This window comes from Miniopterus schreibersii (genome assembly GCF_964146895.1).
Source record: "Miniopterus schreibersii genome assembly, chromosome: 3".
NCBI lineage: Eukaryota > Metazoa > Chordata > Mammalia > Chiroptera > Miniopteridae > Miniopterus > Miniopterus schreibersii.
The window spans coordinates 52190226-52205010 of record NC_138103.1 but is presented as its reverse complement, the minus strand read 5'-3'; positions in this window follow the sequence as shown (position 1 = coordinate 52205010).

Below are 14785 nucleotides of genomic sequence, written 5' to 3'. Positions count from 1 at the left end.
TTTCTGCCATAAATCTGAGGGAGGACAATTACTACTGTTATTAGTATGTACACATTAATTAAGCAGTAACTCTAGCTCTAGGAGTTGTGATAAGCTTTTAAGTGCATTTTTCATTTAATCCTCACAACAGCAGCCCCCTGAAGGACTTACTATCATAACCTCCACTTTCTGGATGAAGAAGCTGTGACTTAAGAAGTTAAGTTACTTGCCTCAAATCACATGGTTTGTCAGAATTATGATTAAAATATTTGTATGTTTGATTTTAAAGGCCACAAGGTTAACCTTTATGCTGTGATCTCTATATGTAAGTTTGTGTGTATACAGGGAGCCAAGCTATATTGTTGCTAAGAATGAGCTCATATTTAAAAAATATGGATACTTTTCTGATGTAAGAGTAATATGTAGGGCTTAACTCTTTAAGAAAAAAGATCATTTAATATTATTTTTCTATCTGCTATCAACTAGAAATTGTCTTTGCATTCTGAAAAGAAATATAAGTCTAATATTACCTTGAGATTTATGTGGTATCATTGAGTCATAGCATTAGGGGGAAAAAAAGAATAACTTTAAATCATTTTGATGGGAAGCCACATAACGGGCAGATGTAATAATGCTCAGAGTGAGGAAATGAATCTTATACTCTGGTTCAAGTTTGACTCATATGACTTTGGAGAGCTACTCAGCATTTGATATCTTTTCCTTAAAATGAAGATATACATAAACATAACTTTGTCATTTACAGTAGAAGATTTGTATTCTCTTTCTAAAGTAGGTTGGCCAGCAACTAGATTCTAGGTTCATAACATCTAAGTAAGCCATGTGTGCGGCCCAAGCTGTACTTGTCCATGAACAGGGGGAAAGATCATTCCGAAGCCCAGGCCCACCCATATCATCCACAAGTCTTCAGTCTTTGCCTCCTTTCTGCCTGAGTTGGCCATCATTCTGACTTGAGAGCCCAGCTTTGGGTTTGGTTTCCATTTTGACTCTTTCAGTACACTCAGTCAACTTGTCTTTATGCTTAGATTGTGTTTGCTGTAATTCTTACCCTTGCCCAACTCTGATTTTGGATATTGCCTCTGACCCTCTTTCATGGGCTTAAATGCTCATGCCATTGCAAGTGCATGTCCAGCATCCCAGCTCTTGTTGCAGTGAGCTACTCTTAGTCTAAAGCAAGGTGCTTGTCTGAGAGAGTCAAGTGCTAGGTGACTAAAAGTCACTATAAAGGAAAAGGTTTTAAAGTGTTATTTAATATTCAAAATCTCTATACTTAATCACAGAATGATACTTACATACTGATTTTTAAAAGAAAATTTGAACCCACTATACTTACTCATTCCCTCATTTCTTCCTATTTTTCTCCCTCTTTCCTTCCTTCCATTCTTCCTTTCTCCCTCCCTCCCTCCCTCCCTCCCTCCCTCCCTCCTCCCCTCCCCTCCCCTCCCCTCCCCTCCCCTCCCCTCCCCTCTCCTCCCCTCCCCTCCCCTCCCCTCCCCTCCCCTCCCCTCCCCTCCCCTGCCTCAGTCTCACAAAGACCTGCTAATTAAATGTTTTCTAAAATATGCATGTTCCTTTATCTCCATTGCTATCACTTTAGGCCAGAGAGGTGCCATATCTCTTCCAGTTTATGTCAAAAATATTCTAATTGGTTCTCTGTCTTGAAGTTTCCCAGTTCCAATCAATTTGCTATAGAGTAAAAGGAAAATCTGACTAGGTCATCCTTCTTAAAACCCTTTAGTGGCTTCCACTTCTCTTAAGGCCGAAGACCAAACTCCTTGGCATTCATTACAAATATCTGTTCCAGTCATTCATCTTTTACCACCCCTGCCCCACTTTATACTCTAAGGTACAGCCTTACAGAACTTACTGTGTAGTGACTGAATTGAATTGCAATGCATGGATAGGCTTCTGGGTCTACCTAAAACAGTTTTCAAGATGATTTGTGTTTGTTCATTCCTCCGAGTGTTTCATCAGAACTGGACTATAGAGGCTGATTTGGGATGGCTGGGGTCATCCCATGCTCCAGTTTCTTTATATACCCAAAACTTTTCTGCATCCTTTTGACTCATGGAGCCTAAGGGAGTGACCATAATTTGCCAGAGCCCCTGCAAGCTGATGAAGCTCTGATAGGGAAAAAGTCCTCCAAAAGTAAATTAGGGCCTTCATTATCTGCATGAGGATGGTTACAGTAGTTTCCTAACTGGTATTTCTCCTTCTGGTCTTCTCCAGTCTATCCTACGGTCTGTTGGCAAGGCCATTAAAAAAGTACAAGCCTGGTCATGTTATTCCTTATTTACAACCATTTAATGGCTCACCTCGATTCTGAGGATGAAGTACAAATGTTTTTACTGTGGCTGAGTCACTCCCTCGTCGGGTCCCTGCCTACTTCTCCATCTAGAGCTCTCACTGTACTCTCACTCCTTGATTCAGCCACCTTGCACTTCCCCTTAAAAGGCTGTGTGTCTGCATGTGCCTATGCTCATCCCACTTATCCGATCCTCTTTTTCCATTACTATTTTTTTCTTTATGCTTGTTCTGACTTTCATATAGAGCTTGAAGGACTTAGGTGCCTGACACATAGGAGACATTTAATCACCTGGGTTTTGAAAGACTGACTGACTGACTGAATGAGTGAATGAACGAACGAAAAGGAGGGCCTGTGGCTTCCATTCTCTCTTGGAAACCAAACCAAAACCAAAACCAAAGCCCTTTCCTCAAGAACGCTTACTCTGCCCTCACTTGAATTTTTTCATTCAGTGACAGCCTCTCAAAAGAACAATCTATGCTCAATTGCCTTTGTTTATTTACTATTATTCTTTAACCCTTTACAATCTGGCTTTTGTCCTCATAATTTTACTGAAATTATTACTCAGCCTACGCATGTATCCTTTTTGCCATATTCAGTGACTTTATCTTTTGTACTCTCCTTAACTTCTCTTCTTTTGCATATCCCACCACCATCTCCAACCCAGCATGCCCAAAACGAAACATTTTAATATTCAGTTCACATCAGTTCCCCACCTATGAACTTCTTTCTCCCAGTTGTAGAACTAGTAACCCAATCTCAGATTCTTGACGTTATCTCTTTCCTTACCCATCGAAATATTCAGTTTCTTCTTTTGTAATATTTCCTTCCGTTCTGCTCCATCTGCAGTTACCACACTAGTCCACAATTTTGTCACTTCATTGATACATGTTTACAATAAACTTCTATGTGTCTAATAAAAATGTAATGTGAGCCACATATATAATTTTAAATTGTCTAATAGCAACATTTAAAATATAAAGATGAAATTATTTTATATAAATTTTATTTATTCCAACATATCCAGAATATTAGCATTTAAAAATGTAATTAGCAAAAAATTATTAATGTGATATTATATATATATATATTTTTTTCCTAGTCTTTGAAGCCCAATTTGTATTTTACACTTAGAGCACATCTCAAGTCAGACTAGCACGTTTTCAGTGCTCAAGAGCTACATATAACTAGTGGCTAGTGTATTGGATGCACAAAGCCGAGCTGATTTCCTTGACTCCAAATTTTTACTTTTTTCAATGGAATCTGCATCCCACCATCAAAGCAATTACCATTCAGCACAATTATCATCACAAACATGATGAAGAAAAGACTCTTTGTTACTTTCATTTGGATTCAATGGAAAGACCTGACTTCTTTGTCTGATTTGATTCAAGGACCTCCATAAATTCCTTGCATGTATCCCACATTATTTTTAGCTTATCTACTGTTATATCAATTTATTCAACATTATTTTCACCAGACTCCAAAGTATACCAATTGTTCCAGTTATATTGGTCTTTTCACTCTTCCATATTCTTGCCTGCCTCATTCCTACCCTTAGGCCTTTATTCACACAATTCCTGTTACTTGGGATGGTTTCTTCTCTTCTCAGTTCTCAATTCCCAGATCAAATTATTCTTTCTTTATAAAGCCTTTCCTGACTGGTACAACCAGAGGGGTAAGTGCTGCTGTTAGGATGTAAACTTGTGTAAATAATAATATAACTAAAGTATAGTTTGTTGTGGTTTTTTAATAAAAGAAATTATGAAAAAAGTGGTCTTTATTATGGACTTAATTATACTAATGATACAATTGTAATTAAATTTTAGCTTTTTTTTCAATTACAGTTCACATTCAATAATATTTCGTATTAGTTTCAGGTGTACAGCATAGTGGTTAGAAAATCATATACTTTGCAAAGTGGTCCTCTTGCTATTTCAGGTGCCCACCTGGCACTGTACACAGTTATTACAATATTATTCACTGTATTCCCTATGCTGTACTTTACATCCCAGTGACTATTTGGTGGGTACGAATTTGTACTTCTTAATCTCTTCACCTTATAATTACATTTTAAATTATTACCAGCTACCACTGATTGTTGTTTATTGTGTACTAAACACTATGCTAAGTGAATTACATCCATTATCTCATTTAATTCTCACAAAAACATGGGAGAGTTTCTATCACCCTGTTTTGTAGACCATACATTTGAGGTCCATAAAGATTAAATTGTCTAGAACAGTGAATTTCAACCTTTTTCATTTCATGGCACACAAAATTCTGTGGCACACCAAAAATATATTTCTTTCCAATATGACAAAAAATTAGGTGTAATTTGATTGATTTACAAAAAAAAGTAAAAATAAAAATAATAGTAATTACCTACTCTTTTTGCTCCAAAGTGACTTTAAAAAAAAAAAAAATCAGGTGCCTATACTTGTATATAAGGATTTCTGGTACCAAGAATTAACCAATCAAATACAACCTTATTATGTGACATGACCAATAAGATGTAGCACTATTATAAAACCTATATATTTATAGTTCAAGACAGGCATTTACACTGATGGCTGTTGTTGTGTTGGCTGTTGTCTCCTTTTTATTTGACATTCTAAGGGAAAAGATGTCAGTGACCCTGACTAAATAGTCAGGTATTGTATGTTTTAAAAATTCTTGCCACACATTGGTTGAAAATTGCTGGTCTAGAAAGAAATGAAGACAGGATTTGATAGTTAACACTTTGACTCCTGCTTTTAACCACAAAATAACAGTATTTTCTCTAAGGAAGTATTTTATACTTTTTGTTGCAATTGCAAAAGGAATTATTTTTAATTTCTTTTTTTGAAATTTCATTGTTAATATATAGGAATGCGGTGGATTTTTGTACACTGATTTTGTATTCTGCAACTTGTTTGTTTATTGTTTCTAACAGCTTTTTGGTGGAGTCTTTAGTGTTTTCTACATACAGAATCATGTCAGCTGCAAAAAGTGACACTTTTACTTTCTCCTTCCCAATTTGGATGCCTTTTATTTCTTTCTCTTGCCTGATTGCTCTGGCTAGGTTTTCCAGAACTACATTGAATAAGAGTGGTGAGAGTGGACATCCTTGTCTTGTTGTTCATTTTAGAGGAAAAACTTCGTTTTTCACCATTGGGTATGATATTGGCTGAGGGTTTGTCATATATGGCCTTTGTTATGTTGAGGTACTTTCAGTCTTGAGTTCTCTGTCATTTATACCACATATTTTCATGTCTTTAAGTTTGTTTCCTGCAGGTTTTTCATGGATTCCTTCTCTGTCTAGGCATCTGAGTGTGGGTGACACGTAGATTGATAAGAATTCTTCTCTTGTTTTCCAGAAGGTGGCAATGAGTCACAAGTTTATTTTAGTTCTCTTGCACTCCTCTGACTTTTCAGATCTCTGAGGGGTGATGGGAAGTGACCTGTGCTCCCTGGGAAGGTGGGTGCCTCCTTTGTGATCCTGTTGCCCTGGTCTCAGGGGACCAACCACGCAGGGGAATGCAGTGGGTGATGTAGCTCCAAATCCGTGGTGTTTCCTCTGTGCCTTCATCCAAACCTAGCATTAGTCACAGAGTGCGCCTGTCACTCAGGGAAAAAGTGATTCTGTAGGACCAGTTCTTGAGCTTGCAGATAATGTACTATGTAACCCAACAGATAGGGTGAGGGGAGGCGAGCTCTAGGAGGTTAACGGGCGGCCAGGCTCTGTGGCTTTGTTTCTCTGTCTGGTTGCCGACTGCCAGACAACTGAGGCTGTACCTCTGTTTTTTGTTCCTGCCCAGGTCACCGGGCTCAGCTGGAGCTCATACTGTCCACTCCTGCAAGAATGTTCACTAATTCTCTTTGCTCTTTCAGGCTGAAGGGAGTGCCAGCCACAACCTGATTCCTTCCCTCTCCAGGCTGAGCTCTGCTATGAGCTCTGGCTACAGGGCTGCGTCTGTGGCTTGCCTCAGCTTTTCTCCCTTCCTGCTTCCCTGGTTTGCTCCCCCTTGTCCACCTTTAGATTTTTCAATGTGTGGCTCTCTCAGATATGTTTCTACTTTGAGCAGGGAATCCTTTGTTGAACTATAGATGTTTAAATTATTGAAACTTCAAGGGGAGAGACCAAGGGGATCTCTCACACCGCCATTCCTCCCCATGTAATGTTTTTCTATAAGACACAACATTTGCTTATATATGCACAATAGGTTGTATTGATATATTGTATCACCCTTTTATTTATCTCACACATAGGTACGGCTATTTGTTTTTCACATATTGTTCTTGAGTATTTCCATAACTTTTATTTTTAGAACTGAAAAACAGTATTTGAATGAGCTTCTAGATTATCTAGGTTATCTTCTAAATATTATCAAAATACATTCTCTAATATAGTCATGAGTTTTTCAACCTGTTCTATTTTCTTGATAAACCCACCAAAATGTCATCAAAGCTTGAAATCTAAACCTTCTTTATTTTGAATCCATTTTTCATTGCCTATCCATAAATAGCCATATCAGGAAAAATTGATCTTTTATGCATTTCAGAGATATTCATCTTAGAAAACTTTTATCTGTCTTTTGTGCACTCATTGTATAAATATCAGGTGTGTATTTTTCATGTGTAATTAAGGAAGTGTGCTGGTCAAAGATGATACAACATGGGCTTGGTCTTTCAGGAACTTATCATCTATGAGGAGACTTATATTTTTCTATTCCAAGGATTCTGACTTTCATTCACCTCTAATTCCTTTAAAGTATAGACTCTTCTCACCTTACTCTTGCTCTCACTGAACCTTATCAGAATATTAATAATTTTCATTTATTTATTTATTTATTAATTTAATTTAATTTAATTTTTTGTTTAAAATATTACAGATGTCCATAATTTTCTTAAGGTTAGAAGCTAGTAGTAGGGCTTAGCATGTTTTGAGTTTTAATAACATAAATGAGGCTATAACCCAAGATTCCAAATCCTAATTTTCATAATTCTTGCCCCCACTGTGTTTTCCACAAAAATTCACTAACTTGAATATATCCACAAATATGCCTTATACTCCTGAAGAGACTTTTAAAAAGAGGTAATGAATTCTGGGCCTATTGGTCAGATCCTACCCACAGATATATTTTGCTGCTTGGCCTACACAGTGGCTTAAATTTTGGGATTAGTTGTTTGGCCACAAATGGATGAAGCTACAGTTCTTGTTCTGTTGAGTTGGAGTACATATTCTTGTTGTGTTCATAATCTTCACCATCGCCAATCTTTTTAGCTCACTGACAGGCTGATTCTGTTTTCTTATATATTCTAGCTTCTCTTATTTGTGAGTCCATCCTGGACTCTTACCAACGGCATTTGTCACCTCAAATATATAGAGTATCTCTGATGCAACTATTATAAATTTGGCTTTTTAAATTGAAGTAATTTCCTCATTTTGAACATAATAATATACACTCTTTATAAAAATAGTTAAATGAAGTGAAAAATAGAAAAATTACTTGTAAAAATCTAACCTGTTTTGGTAACTGAGACTCACATATATAATATAATCAGAGAAGATTATAAAATAGAGTTTCTATCAGTTAGATCTTTTATATTACAAGTTAAAAAAAACTTAACTAACAATGAAAAAAAATAATGGCTCATGTTGTCAAAAATTCTAGAGGTAAAGCCTTTTTTCTTATAAGGTATCATTTGCGTGTCCCACAGATTAGGACCTGATATTTTTGAGTGCCATTACTCAGTTCACTACAATAACTTACTCATTATTATGAATAATAATGAATTAATACCTGTAAGTGTTTAGAACATGCTATTAGATTCTGAGTACTATTGCTGTTGTTATTATCCTTCTTTTTTGGCCATGGAACCACTTCCTGTTTTACTCTCCATGGTTTAGACAGATCCTTGCTCCCTTGGGCAGCAAGACTCCCAGAAGGCCCAGCTGCTATAGATAAAACAGGAGTGAACACACACTCACCCTCCTTAGTAGCATATGTGCAAGTCTGTTGCCCAAGTGTCTCCTTAATTTAGGGATACTTTTTCTTCACAGAGTTTGTCATCTCAGACATGGTAGCTCAATATTTAACCATTTAACATTTATGAATGCTGGTACTGACTTTATGCCAGAAGGCATAACATTTACTTGTGCTTATATTTAAATTGATTTTATATTTATTCAATTGATTTAAGGTATATATATTTTATAATGCCATAGTATTCATTTATGTAGGTCCTAAACCCTATTGGAATCAAATTGGTAACTATTTTCTACTAATCCTCAAAACATTTTGGCAATGAAACTGTATTAATTGATTATATATGATATATTATTTAATTATTAGTTTTCAAGAGTTTTACATCATTTAGCCATGTATACAATAATTAGGTGCTGGATTAAATAATTTTGTGTTTATGATGCAATACTAAGCTTTCTCCACTTGGTGGCTTCAGTGATTAAAGTTCTGATCAGTCCTATTTTGAGCACATTTATTTTAAATTAAGATTCAATGATCAGAACTATGTTAAAATTCTTTATTATTTAATACTGTTAACATATTTCTAAACATATTATCATTATTGACATTAAGTAGCTTATATTATATTGTTGGAACCACATTTTAGGGAACCTTTTAATATTGGCTTTAAAATATTTGGATAGTTTCTTTACATGTAGCTTGACAGTTGAATTAAATTACTGAAAGTGGGTAATTTATAGTTATAGTTTTAAATAATTTATGAATTTTCAAATTTAATTTGTGAGCAAAAGAATATTTCACCTAATGTTTTAACTTTGGAAATGTACGAAAACTTCAGTTGAGTACCCTAGAACCTGTAATATTATTTCTTTTGCTTGTTGCTTTCTGATAAATGCATATTTACTTGAGAGCCAAAAATAATTTTATAGAACAAACTCTGAAGGAAAATCATCATGTTAATCTAATGTAAAGTCAAGTTCTTTCTCAATTTAGCTCTAAAAAAGAATATTAAACACTAAATCTTAAACCCTTTCCCATACTTGATCATTATGTGTATCATTTTCAGTAAGAGACACATTTTTCTGCTCTCATGGCATGTATTTCTATAGTTAAATGTTGGTCTAAGTTAAACTTTTTAAATAGCTAAGTTTAAATAAATTTATTTTTCTGGGAATAAATATTGTGACTATTATAAAAGATACAGGATTTATTGTTCTCAATAATATTTATTTTTATCTGAAATTTATACGTTAACAATAAAAACAATGAAAACCAAAGCCCTGCCTGCCTCTGGTAAACTCAAAATAAGAGAGATAAATGTATTTTTATGCAATTAAGATTTAGTTTTCAAAAATTAGCTGAAAAATCAGTGTCTTTACTCAATTTTTTCCATTAATAATTTCATGACATAAAACATTTATAAGAATTTATTATTATTGGAGGACTCAAACACTGAGACAGAAGCACAGAAGCAGTAGCTGCAATTTATAATTTCACTAGTACTAACTTGAAGTATGTAGAATTCATTCTCTACCTTGTATATTTTATAACAAAAGTCTCATACCATACCTCAAGGGACAGCTTACATATTGAAAAGTTTGAAAATTTCATCTTAGTGAATTTCATACAACTGTTGGATTGGGATATCTAGATTTAAACTTTTCAAGTGAACTATTATATAAACAATTTGAATGAACAATGCCAAAATTATTATTCCTTTATATGTTTCCTTGTATCCTCTGTGACAGTTTTTCTAGTTTCTAAACCTTGAATTAGAATTCATGGGTTGTGGGTGCTGAGCATTTTTAACTTTACTAGGTAACCAAATTTCTTTCCGAAGTAGTATTTAACCATTTACCTTCCTACCAACGGACTTATGGAAGCTCCTGTTGCTTCATAGCTTCACCAGCACTTGGTATTGAGAGATACTTAGTTTTTTGTTGTTGTTGCCAATCTGATGTGTCATTTTCTTTTATTTTCTGACTACTACTGAATATTAACATTTTTCCTTTTGTTTATTGGACATTCATGTTTCTTCTGAGGATTGTTTGTTTATACCATTTGCTCATTTCCCCATAGGATTGTTTATTATGTTGATTTGTAGGAGTACTTTAAGTATCCTGTACGCTATTGATTTAAAGGTTGTGTGAATTTTAAATAGTTTCCCTCAGCAGGTACACTTGTGGGTGATTTTTTAAAACCATTTTATAATGTCTGTTGTGCACAGCTTGTAATTTTAGTGAAGTTAAAAGCATCAAGTGTTTCCCTTTTGTTGTCTCGACTTATTTAATATCTTCTGTAAGAAATCCTTTCCTATACCAACATCATAAAAATTTGACCCTTACAGGTTGTTCCCCCCGCCCCCCATATAGTAAATCTGTTTCACCCAGATCCATTTATTGGATAGTGAATCATTCTGCCATTGATTTTTACATAACCTCAGTCATATATTAAGTATGTATAACTGTATCTCTGGGCTTTCTGTTCTGCTCCTATGGTTTATTTTTCCTATCTTGGACCAATGCAACACTTTATGATCATAAAGTTTTGATATGTGAAGGCTGGATTCTTCCCTCTTGTACTTAAAAGATAGTTTTGTTTATTTTTGACCTTTTCAGATCTTGCACATAAATTTTGAAATCTTTTTTCCCTCCAAATAATTATTGCATTTTGAATGAAATTGTATTTAATTTATAGATATAATTATATATTTTTTTAACTTTATTTTTATTGTTGACATTATTACAGATATCCCCATTCTCCCCCCCACTTTGCCTACCTCTACCCAGCCTCCTCCCCCCTCCCCATTGGCCATCACCACACCATTGTCAGTGTCTATGGGTTATGCAACAGAGCAATTGACATCTTTGTTATACTGTTTCAATCCATGAACATGGTACATTTCCCCATTTATTTAGGTATTATGCTTTTCAATAATGTTTCAAAATTTTATTAATAGAGCTTTCACAAATTTTTTTGTTTGGTGTATTGCTAGATACCTCATAGCTTTTATTGCTATGGTGAATTACATCTTTTCTTTTTTCTATTACTACTATTATTTCTATAGGATGTCCCCAGAAATGTACACACATACTCTGAATAATTATAAAGGAAGTGTTTATTAAAATACATTTTATTTTCAAACTTGAACTATCAGCTGTTAAAGTGTGTATACATTTTTTGGGACACCCTGTATTTTTCATCTAGAATGTAAGGTTTAAGAAGCAGATATTTTTGTCTCAATGCTGTATTCTAGTACCCAGAATAGAATCTGATACACAGTATGCTCTTAAAACTGTGTTGAATAAATGTATATATCATTTTCTAATGTATTAATTTTGCTTTATAATAGAGCAAATGATTTTTGCACCAATGTGGATGAACTCATATTATAGTTGTAACACTTTATCCATTGATTCTCTTGAATTTTATATGGAGAAAATTAAAACATCTGAAGGAGCCAGCTTATTTTATCAATTATAACTATTACTTATTAAAATTTAGATATTATTTATTAATGGGCTACTTATAGTTATGATATATAGTTATATATGTATTTAGCCATATATTCTAATTTAAAAATATTCATGTATATAAATTCACTTTCTGAATGAGACAATGCTGTAGTAGATTTCTAAAAATTCTTCTTTAGTGCTATGACAATTCCCTTAAATTATACCATATTTGTTAAAACAAAAATTAAAGTTCTTACTTTAAATTCCTAACCTCATTATATTAAAATGACTAAATACAATAAGCATTAGAAAGGTATAACTTATTTTGTCTTATTAACTCTGTCCTGTGTATAGTATAAACATTTTAATTGATTTTATAGTCAATCTAATTTATAATTTCTATTCTTTGTTTAAAAGCTTTCTATCAGCCCTAGCCTGTTTGGCTCAGTGGTTAGAGTGTGGGCCCGCTGACCAAAGGGTCCCAGGTGCGATGCCAGTCAAGGGCGCGTACCTTGGTTGCAGGCTCCATCCCTGGCCCTGGTCAGCACGTGAGCGGGAGGCAGCCAATCAGTGTGTCTCTCTCACATTGATGTTTCTCTCTCCCTCACATTCTCTCCAAAAATCCTTGGGTAAGGATTAAAACAAATAAATAAAAAAAAGCTTTCTATCAGATTATTTTCATTCTACTGTCCGGCTACTCAAACAAATAAAATTTAAACAGTAGCTATTTCCATCTCTTCATTTCTTCTAATTTTATATATGTTTTGCTGTATGGTGCTCTAATATCTGGATCTTTGTGCTCTACTGAGTTCATAACACATTCAGTTGTATTTCACTTTGGGAGTCCAGTCCTTGCTTTTTGTTCCTGCCAGGCCTTGGGCACCACTCACGCAGAATGCAATGTGAATGATGTCCCGTAGTTGTAGAACAGAGGCCTTTGTTGATCCTCAGAGAAAGCAATTTCAAAGCTTTTGCAATTTCTTCTGGCCCTCATCTTTATATATCTAAAGAATATGTTTATACCTTTATTTCTTGATTTTTTTAGACTTAATTATTATCTAATCTTCTTACAAAAAATGAAGATTTAACTGTCACACAGAATCTCTCCCAATTTAATTACATCACAAATTTTGGTTTAGTCAATATTCAGAGGTTATATTACTATCACTGGTAATTATTGTTCAGAGTTCAGTCACATAGAAATTGATCACATTCCCTTTCTTATACAGATTTTAATTTATCCTGGATATAGATGTAGCCTCATTGCGGGGGGGGGGGCAGTTCTAGATGGATATCACTTGTTCTCTTACAAATTCTCTGGAAAAAAAACAACCTGTAAAATTCTCCTTAAGAGGTCAAATCACCTAGAAATTGATCCGTTCTATGCCTTTTCCTTTGCCTTCTGGCAGTGTCCATCTATCTTCCTGCTCTCTAGGTTGCTGATTGTTCTGGCTTGCTGCATAGCTATCTTCCAGGAAATTCCTTTCTTTATCTTCCTAGGAATTTCTTTACCTTTCTTGCCTTTTAAATCTCCTGTCTCCAGAATACCATGTCTTGGTTTTTTTTCATGCTGAATTTCCTTGTTTCCGTGGAAACTCTTTGAAGAGTGTCCCACTCTGGATGAACTGAGGAAGATTCCTGAAAGGAAATGAAAATTGAGTTGGGTTTGAAGACTGTGTAGAAATTTTCCAGAAAAAAACTTTCCCATGCAGAGAAAAGTGCAGGTATGATGAGTTATAAGCATTTAAAAACCTGTAAGTGGATCAGTGAGAAATTCAATAGGTTTATTAGGTATAAAGGTTTGGGGATGTAGAGGTTGATGCTGTAGTATATGACCACATTTTGAAAAGCAACATGTAACATGCTAAAAATTTTGAAACATTTTCTTAAAACTGTGGTGATCCGAAAGAACTTTTTAGAGAAGAGACATGACTCGATAATAAATGCTTTCTAATGAAGGTCATTCTAGGAGCATTTTAGAGAGTGGACAAGAGTGGAAGCAGGTTGGGGCAGAGGGAGCAGATAAGAGACCACTGCATTTGTCTAGTTGAAAGATAATGAGGAGCTTTAGTAACGACAGAGGCAGGAAGCTCAGCCAGGTTTGAGAGAAATTTTTGTATATGAACAGACATGACAATTCACAAGAGGCTTGAGAGAACGTGTCCGAGGAAGACTGCCATTAACTCTGATAGAGGTTAGACGAGGAGGAATAGAATAAAGATGGGAAAGGAAGAAAATAAGTGTAGCATACATATATTAAGGTTTGAAGACCAGGGCAAGACACTGATATGGAAATACTCATTTCCCAAATGAAATAGGAAAAGATTATTGTGGCCAAGATTTTGTTGTGGCTCTACAGGATTATGACATTACTCTAGTGAGGGAAGATTCTCAGCAGCACCTGGGGAACATTTAAAAACTCTCTCTCCTTTTCCTCTTTGAGAGATTCTGATATATTTTCTCCTAGGTGAAATTCAAGTATGAGAAATTTTATTTCTATAACAGTTTTTAACTTTCTTTCTAGTAAGAGATAATAATTTTGGATGAGTGTTGTGTAATGACCTGAAGATTATCTGATCTTGATTTCTCTTTCTCTTGCATAGTAGCCGTGGTTGCAGAAAAGGGGTATACTTTTCAGATTCAAAATTTCTATTTTTTCAAAATTATTACTGTAATTTGAATGATAGGTTATCTATATGAAATGGATTTGACCTGACTGAATACATCAAAGATATTTTTGGAAAAATAATAAACTTGATTCTTTCCATTTATCTAAACCTAAAATCTCCATTTCGATTTTAAATTGCTCTCAATTACTTGCTAATGTATTCTTGTAGTTAAATTATATATACTTACACTGTCATATTCTGAGGATTGCTAAACTTTGATATGTCACACTGACACAGGCAAATGTAAACCTTATTTTATTTGTATAAGACAGCAACCTAGATTTCAAAAGGATTTTCTAAGTGAGTAAATAATAGAGTTTGGAATAACACTTTAAATTTTAACATCTACCTTATCTTCTGAAAAACACCTTGTAAGCAAATGCTATT